Source organism: Mus pahari, chromosome 20 (assembly GCF_900095145.1).
Source record: "Mus pahari chromosome 20, PAHARI_EIJ_v1.1, whole genome shotgun sequence".
Classification (NCBI taxonomy): domain Eukaryota; kingdom Metazoa; phylum Chordata; class Mammalia; order Rodentia; family Muridae; genus Mus; species Mus pahari.
Window position 1 is genome coordinate 47,882,745 of NC_034609.1, and position 8,305 is coordinate 47,891,049.

The 8,305-nt window shown below is 47.1% G+C and overlaps 1 pseudogene; it reads left to right on the forward strand.

Annotated features, from left to right (window-relative positions):
* Nucleotides 1-351: 351 nt before the first annotated feature.
* LOC110337751 lies at nt 352-1,288 on the forward strand (annotated as a pseudogene).
* The last annotated feature ends 7,017 nt before the right edge of the window (nt 1,289-8,305 follow it).

Consider the following 8,305-nt stretch of genomic DNA (forward strand, 5'->3'; position numbering starts at 1 on the left):
CTCTCTCTCTCTCTCTCTCTCTCTCTCTCTCTCTCTCTCTCTCTTCAGGAGCTCCCTGCATAGACCAGGTTTCCCCTAAAGTCACAGAGATCCTCCAGCCTCTGCCTCCTGAGGTCAAAGGTGTGTGCTAACACGCCAGGCTTTGAAGTTTTGCCTACCAACCAGCAGCTGAGAGCCACACAGCAAAGGAAACCAGGAAATACACAGCAGGAATGGTCAAGGACCGAACAGTTTTTGGCCTTCCTAGCCACGGAGTACACATGAGTGACTTGTGCATAAAAACCCGGTTTGGGCCTCTAAGAGTCAGTCCTGCTTCCTGCTTCGAACCGAGCTGTTGGGAGAGCCGCGAAGATGGCGTCGACCAGCTGTTTGGATGCTCTCCCAACAGTCACGTGTCTGAATCATCCAGATCCAGATTTAGTCGAGGACTACAGAGCTGGCGATATGATCTGTCCCGAATGCGGTCTAGCTGTAGGGGACCGAGTTATTGATGTGGGATCTGAATGGAGAACTTTCAGCAATGACAACAAAATGACAACAATGACAACAAAAGACCCATCTCGAGTTGGAGACTCAGAACCCTCTTCTGAGTAATGGAGATTTGTCCACCGTGATTGGCAAGGGTACAGGAGCTGCAAGCTTTGATGAGTTTGGCAATTCTAAGTATCAGAACCGGAGAACAATGAGTAGTTCTGATAGAGCGTTGATGAATGCATTCAAGGAAATCACAACCATGGCGGACAGAATCAGCCTCCCTCGCAATATAGTTGATCGAACGAATAATTTATTCAAGCAAGTGTATTAGCAGACGAGCCTGAAGGGAAGAGCTAATGATACGATAGCTTTTGCTTGTCTGTACATCGCCTGTAGACAAGAAGGCGTTCCTAGGGCGTTTAAAGAAATATGTGCTGTGTCTCAAATCTCTAAGAAACTGTCCACTGTTTTAAACAGATTCTGAAAGCTTTGGAAACCAGCGTGGATCTGATCACAATTGGGGACTTCATGTCCAGGTTCTGGTCCAACCTTTTCCTCCCCAAGCAAGTGCAGATGGCAGCGACACACGTGGCCCGCAAGGCTGTGGAGCTGGACTTGGTTCCTAGCAGGAGCCCGATCTCTGTGGCAGCAGCAGCTATTTACTTGGCTTCCCAGGCTTCAGCTGAGAAGCGAATACAGAAAGAAGTCGCAGATATTGCTGGTGTTGCTGATGTTACAATCTGACAGTCCTACAGACAACTTCCCTTCAGACTTCAAGTGTGACACCCCAGTGGACAAATTACCCCAGCTCTAAGCTGAGGCAACTGTCACACTCTTAATGTACATGGAATATGGAACTTTGTACATAGCCACACAGTGCTGGTTGAGCCTTTAATGAGGAAAAAGGAGATGGCACACATTCCAGAGCTAAATATTATTGCTTAGTTTTCTGTAGGTATATAGTAGTGCAACATATTTAATAATTTTAATTTCTTACTGAATCTGCTTTCTTTTTTAATGATTTAGGAAACAGTATTTTGGAAAATACTGAAATATGTAATTCTCAAATAAAAATTTTAAAAAAAGCTCTTTAAGGGTTTTTTTTGTTTGTTTTTTGTTTTTGTTTTTGTTTTTTCGAGACAGGGTTTCTCTGTATAGCCCTGGCTGTCCTGGAACTCACTCTATAGACCAGGCTGACCTCGAACTCAGAAATCTGCCTGCCTCTGCCTCCCAAGTGCTGGGATTCAAGGTGTGTGCCACGACAATCGGCTATATCCTGTGATATCTTAAACCCTCCCTGGCTAGCCCAAACCAGACAGACACTGTAACGAATAGATGCCTCTGGATGTATACTTCCTCCTGTTGGTGGCAGGCTGTGTCTTAACACCAGAACAGAAAGCTACCCAATCACAGATTGACTTTCTCTTTAGGACCTGAATCCAGACACAGCATAGTCTGCCCAGAGGTTGAAAGTGGCTGTGATTGGCAGGATTTGTCTTCAGCTCAGAATGAGGATTAACATGGTGGATAGGAAGGTGGAAGACATGTCGGTCAGTCTGTGGTTATAGAAGGTTTGGTGAATGAGGAGAGCTCGTGTCCTGCCAAAAGCCTCAGTTAACAGTGGTGAGCATGTCAGGGAGGGTGGAGGACTCTGGGACCACATGGAGACAGTGGACCCCAGCAGGGGGCATATGTTGACTATCCACCTCAGGCCTCTCTTTATGTGCAAATGTCAGTTCTTATGTAAACCCCCTGGGCATGAGAGCCCTTGTTTCTTATGCTTTGCTTTGAAAAAAAGAAAAAGAAAGAAAGAAAGATAGGAATAGAGGGAGAAGAGACAGGAAATTTGAAACAGTTTGTTGAGAAACCAGAGTTGAAGCTTCTGCTGCCTTTGTGAATTTGACTCTAGCTGCCTGTGTAACCTCACACTGCGAGAAAAATAAATGTTCTAGACTCTATGTACTTATGAAGCCACACAGCCTGGAAACTGGAGAAATAGTTCAGCAGTTAAAAATACTTAAGGAGCCGGGTGTGGTGGCGCATGCCTTTAATCCCAGCACTTGGGAGGCAGAGGCAGATGGATTTCTGAGTTGGAGGCCAGCCTGGTCTACAGAGTGAGTTCCAGGACAGCCAGGGCTACACAGAGAAACCTTGTCTTGAAAAAACAAAAAACAAAAAACAGGAACCAGCAGCTTCCTACAGGATAAAGAATGCTTGCTAATGCTTGTGGACGCTTGCTGTCAATTTCCAACAAGTAGCACAATCACTCAGCACTTAGTTTAGGCTCATTCATCCATCCATTCATTCATTCATTCATATGTTTAGTTTAGACAGGGTCTTACCGTGCAGCTCAGGTGGCCTTTAACTTAGGAGTTCCTTTCGAGTGCTGGGTTATAGGCACATGCTACTGTGTTCAGCTGAGTCCAGCTACTTAGCATTATTTAGCTTTATTTTGCCAGGAAACATGGAGTTCTTAGTGGTGAGGGTGAGGGAGATTCCACAAAGCTAAAGGTTTTACAATTCTGGTCTGATGATTACAATTTGTTTTTTTTGTTTTAGATTTATATGCTTTTATTTTATGTATATGAGTATTTGCACATACGTGTGTGTGTGTGTGTGTGTGTGTGTGTGTGCGCGCGCGCACCACATGCATGCCTGGTCTCTCATAGGTCAGAAGAGAGTGCTGGGTCCCCTGGAACTGGAGTGAGCCACCATGTGGGTGCTGGGATTACGCATACACACTGCTATGACCAGCCTGTTACACAAGTTCTGAGGTTTGAATTCAGGTTCTTTTTCTTTTCTTTTCTTTTCTTTTTTAGGTTTATTTTATTTATATGAGTACACTGTAGCTGTTTCCAGACACACACAAAAAAAGAGGGCATCAGATTTCTTTACAGATGGTTGTGAGCCACTATGTGGTTGCTGGGAATTGAACTCAGGATCTTTAGAAGAGTAGTCAGTGCTCTTAACCACTGAACCATCTCTCCAGCCCCTGATTTCAGGTTCTTACACTTGTCTAGCGAGCACTTTACCAAGTACATTCAGAGTGTGTCTCTCAGTGCTCTCTTCAGGCCTCACCCGATGCCTGTGATAGTCTGTTCCCACTGGACAGAAGGAAGACTGCCCAGCTGGTGGTCCTCCGCTGCTCAAACGGACTTTGTTCTCAACTCTCGAAGGCATTCTTCATATTAGAAAGGGCTAAGGTCAAAAGAAAGTTCAAACTTTCCTCAAGTTGGGGTTGGAATTCTACCTCCCTCATCAAATCCCTGCTGAGGTCCTCGGCCTTTTCCTCAGCATGAGATGGCATTGGGAGATGGGATCTCCCAAGAGATGAAGAAAGTATACCAAGGGAACATCATCCAGTAGGACTAAAGTCCTTCTGTGAAGAGGAACTTGGACGTTACAGAGAGAAGGCCCCACGCAAACAGTGAGTGAACAAGCATTGCCACGGAAACATACCTCCTGGCTCTGTCTGCCAAGGGGTCTCCAGAAAAGCTTGCTTCGGAAGGTGCACTCTGGATGTAGGCAACACCATGACTTGGTCCATTTATTCTGTTGTGGTTTTTTAAGATTTATTTATTTATTATATGTAAGTACACTATAGCTGTCTTCAGACACTCCAGAAGAGGGCATCAGATCACATTACGGATGGTTGTGAACCACCATGTGGTTTCTGGATTTGAACTCAGGACCTCTGGAAGAGCAGTCAGTGCTCTTAACCACTGAGCCATCTCTCCAGCCCAGGCCATTTATTCTGAATGAATAAAAAGGAGACAGTGAGCTGAGCATCAGCTTTCATTTCCCTCTGCTTCCTGACTAAAGATACAATGTAACCAGCTGTCTTCTGCCTCTGCTACCATGATGGATTACACAGGTAGAATCTGAGCTGAAGCAAACTTTCCTTCTCTTACATTGCTTCTGGCCAGGTGTTTGGTCACCATAACAGGAAAAATAGCTAACAAGGATTCTATCCCAACCAATGGCTGCAGTGGGGGTGGGGTCTAGCGGGCTATGCTTTCACAGTGTGGTCTATTCAAGGGGAGCCAGCTTGGAGATGGCTGCCTTCCATCCTTCTGTGACACAGGAAGTGGCTGCTTGGGTCAGGAGAAAGACAGAGCTGCCTTCAAGGACAGGCAGGCAGGCACCGTCATCTGTGGAAAGGCCGTAGACAGAGGAGGCTTGTGTTTGCAGTACACCTCTCCTCCTGCTCCAGTTCTCAGATTTCCTTCAGTGGACGCTTGGTGACCTGTCACCTCAGAGTCTGAGCCTCAAGTAAATAGTGCATAGTGGTAGGGGAGGGCATGGAGTGGCCAGTGGGCAAGTGCCAACATATTTCCCTTGTCTGCCTGGCCTAGGGGGGAGGCAGGGAATATCCAGCTTCTCTAATCAGTTTCTACTGAAAGACGGCTCTGTCCATCTTCTGACTGCTGTGATTAAGGCCCTTTTGGAAGCCAGAAGGAGCTGTAACTGCTGTTGCTGTCTTTGAGTGTGTGTGTGCGACAGGAAAACCCCGGGCTTTGATTTCAAAAGACTTGCACAGGTGTGGTCGTCTGGGAATGTAACATATTTTCTCCTCTGTATAGTTCATGATTTTGGACTCCTTTCTCTTTTCCTTTTCCTTTCTTTTTCTATCTCCTCCCCCTTCTCCCCTCCACCCCCACCCACTCCTTTTCCCTCTGGGCAATTACAACATTACCATCCAGAGAAATAAAACACCACCCTGCCTGGCTTCCTGCCGCTCTGCTAATTCCCACATGCCCAGAGATGAGGCCCCTAAAGCAGCTTGAACCTGGTGAGGAGGGATCTTGGCATGTTGTCCCTTGACTAATCTGATGTCCCCAATAATTGATACAGCACCCTGAGATGCTAAGGGTGCTAGAAGGAGTGGCCACCAAGGGTCGCTTGTCAAGTATTTCTGTGGTACTGGTCACTGGGTCACTTCGCTCTCTCTTCCTTTTCCTTTGATAGAAGTCTCATGTAGCCCAGACTGGCCTCAAATTCACTATGGAGCCAAGAATGACTTTGAACTTCTGATCCTCCCCTTCCATCTCCCAAGTGCTAGGATTGCAGACTGGTTTCAGACCCCTGGACAAGGGACTGAAGTGCATGTTTTACATACCAAAGCAGACTTGGCCTCCAGGTCCTCCCAGCATCCTTCAGTCCCTATCTGGTGTATCCTTCCCCCAACCCTGAACTTCCCAGCACAGGGGCTGTTGCCCTTTCCCCAGAGGTTCTTCCCTATACAATTTAGACATTTTGGGTTTCTCTCTCTCTCTCTCTCTCTCTCTCTCTCTCTCTCTCTCTCTCTCTCTCTCCTTCTCTTTCTGCACCCTTTCTCTCTTTCTCCTCCCCCTACCCCCTCTCTCCATTGTCACTCCCCTGGCCTCAATCCTTGGAGCCAGCAAACTCACCAGAGAGCAGTGTCCCAATAAACCTGACTTTAATGTTCTCTAATCTGGCTTGAATTGGCTCGTTTCGGTGACAGAGAAATAACCTATCACAGACATGCACCACCACACCTGGTTTATGTGCTACTAGGAATAGATCCCAGGGTTTCATGCATGCCAGGCACATGATGCAAAAACACAGCCCTCACTTCAAAGTGGATAACAGAGAGTTTATTCTGGAGCCAAATATGAGTGCTATTGGCCAGGAACACAGATTCAAGTGTCCCCAAGATTTTATGTTTCACTGTGAAAGGGGTTCCTTTGGATCTTATTAGCTATAAAAGATATAAAGCCATAAATTAAGGAGTTGGCCAAATACATGGCTGTCAGGGGACACAGGCAGGCGAGTTAGAGAGAAGCAGGGATGTGTCTGTGTGGCGGTTTCGGTGAGATGTACCCCACACTCTCAAGCATTTGTGTAGTTGGTCCTCAGTTGGCGATGCTCTTTGAGGTGGCTTGGGAGGTGTGGTCCTGCTGGAGAAAGCACCTTACTGAGGCGCTTGGACATCCAGCTTTCACTCCTGGCTTCCAGTTGTGGTTCTCCTAGCCAGCTGGCTGCATGCTTCTCTGCTATGACAGTGATGGACTCTTATCCCCCAGGAGCCATAAGCCCAAATAAACCCTCCCTTCTCTAAGTTGCCCAGGTCCTGGAATTTTGTCACAGTAACAGAAAATCGACAAAGACAGCTTTGTTCGAGGTTTCAGGGGCTATGTGACCACCTTCTTTGGACTGTTAGAGAGCTGTGGTCTGCTATGATTACGTGTTATGATCGGTGTTACGATCGGTGCAACAATATTAAGTCAGGCATAGGGATGGATGACTTTCAAAGGAACTAAAAATAGCCTCAGCTGCTTTGGCTCTGGTTGGAAACATTGTAATCCCTGAAATCCCTAAATTCAGTCATTTGGCCTTATAGGAACTTTGACACCAGTACAGTTCTTTCTCCCTACCTTTCCTCCCTTCCTTCCTTCCCTCCCTCCCTCCCTCTCTTCCTCCCTCCCTTCCCTTCTTCCTACCTGTTTCTTCTGGGCACTTCAGTTCACACTGTCCACTGAGCTAGATCCCTGGTCCAACTGTTCTCTTCTGATCTGGGCCAACACCTTACCTGACTTCAAATTGAATGTCTGTTTACAGTAATCCTTCTCCAGTATTTCCTGAACCACTCTTGAGGGCTTGGAGTAAAACTAGGCAAAGGGACCAAAAGCTCCCAGGAATGGCCTGCCACAGGCTCTTCGAGGAATGGCCATGTAAGATAAAACTTGCCATAAGGGCATGCCCCACAGGACTCCAGGAGGAACCCAGGAGGGCAGGGATCTGGCCATCCTCTGTACAGAGAAGAAGACCACAGCTGCTCCTGCAGAAGCCCAGCCCAGCAGTCCCCAGAGGTTCCTAAGTCAATTATTGCTCTCTGCAAACACCTCTACAGCTGTATCACACAACAGCTCAGATTCCTCTGTTGCTGGGCATGAGGAAGCCAGCCTTTCTCCGGAGATTGTTCAGTAGGTAAAGGCACTTGCCACCAAGCAACACTACCTACGTTCAACCTCCAGACTCTGCAAAGTGGGAGAAAGAAAAACACTGAATCCTTAAAGATCTCTCGGACTTTATCCTTGCAGTGGCAAGCAGCCCTCTCTCAAACAAACAAACAAACACACACCAACTGTTGTCTCTGCCCCCAGCACTTAGTGACTATAGAGTAGGGACAGACCTGTAGGGAGTCCAGGAAACCTCAGCATCCTGGAGGGAAAGGAAAGTCCCTGGACAGTGCAAACCTGCCCAGGCCAGTAGGATAGAGACTTGGTCATAAACATCTTCCAGGCAGCTGTACACGACTGGAATGTCGTGTTTATCAAAAGATAAAGAGGGAAGGAATATGTTCGATGGAGATGTTGTGATGTATGGGGGAAGGGGGTGCCTCAGCAGGCCCATGCCAAGGTGTCTCTTCCCCCTGAGAGACCAGCCACATGACGGTATAGGATGTAATAGGGTTTATTCAGGGCATGGGGAGGGGAGTCAAGAGGGTAGTAGAGACAGAGAAAGGCAGAGAGAGAGAGAGAGAGAGAGAGAGAGAGAGAGAGAGAGAGAAGAGGGTGGGGGAAAGGGTGAGGGGACAGGGAGGGAACAAGAAGATAAGAGTGCAAGAGAGGGAGGTGGGGGCAAGCAGTCTCTTTTTATAATGGGTCAGGCCAACCTGGCTGTAACTGTGGGGTGGAGTTTAGACAGAATGCTAACACAGAAGACACAGGAAAGTGACCTTCTCCCTCTAGGATTTGAAAGTAACACTTGTAATTGTGATTGGTGTTCAGGTACCCTGTTGGACAGCCCAGTACTTTATTTTATTTCTTCTTCTTCTTCTTCTTCTTCTTCTTCTTCTTCTTCTTCT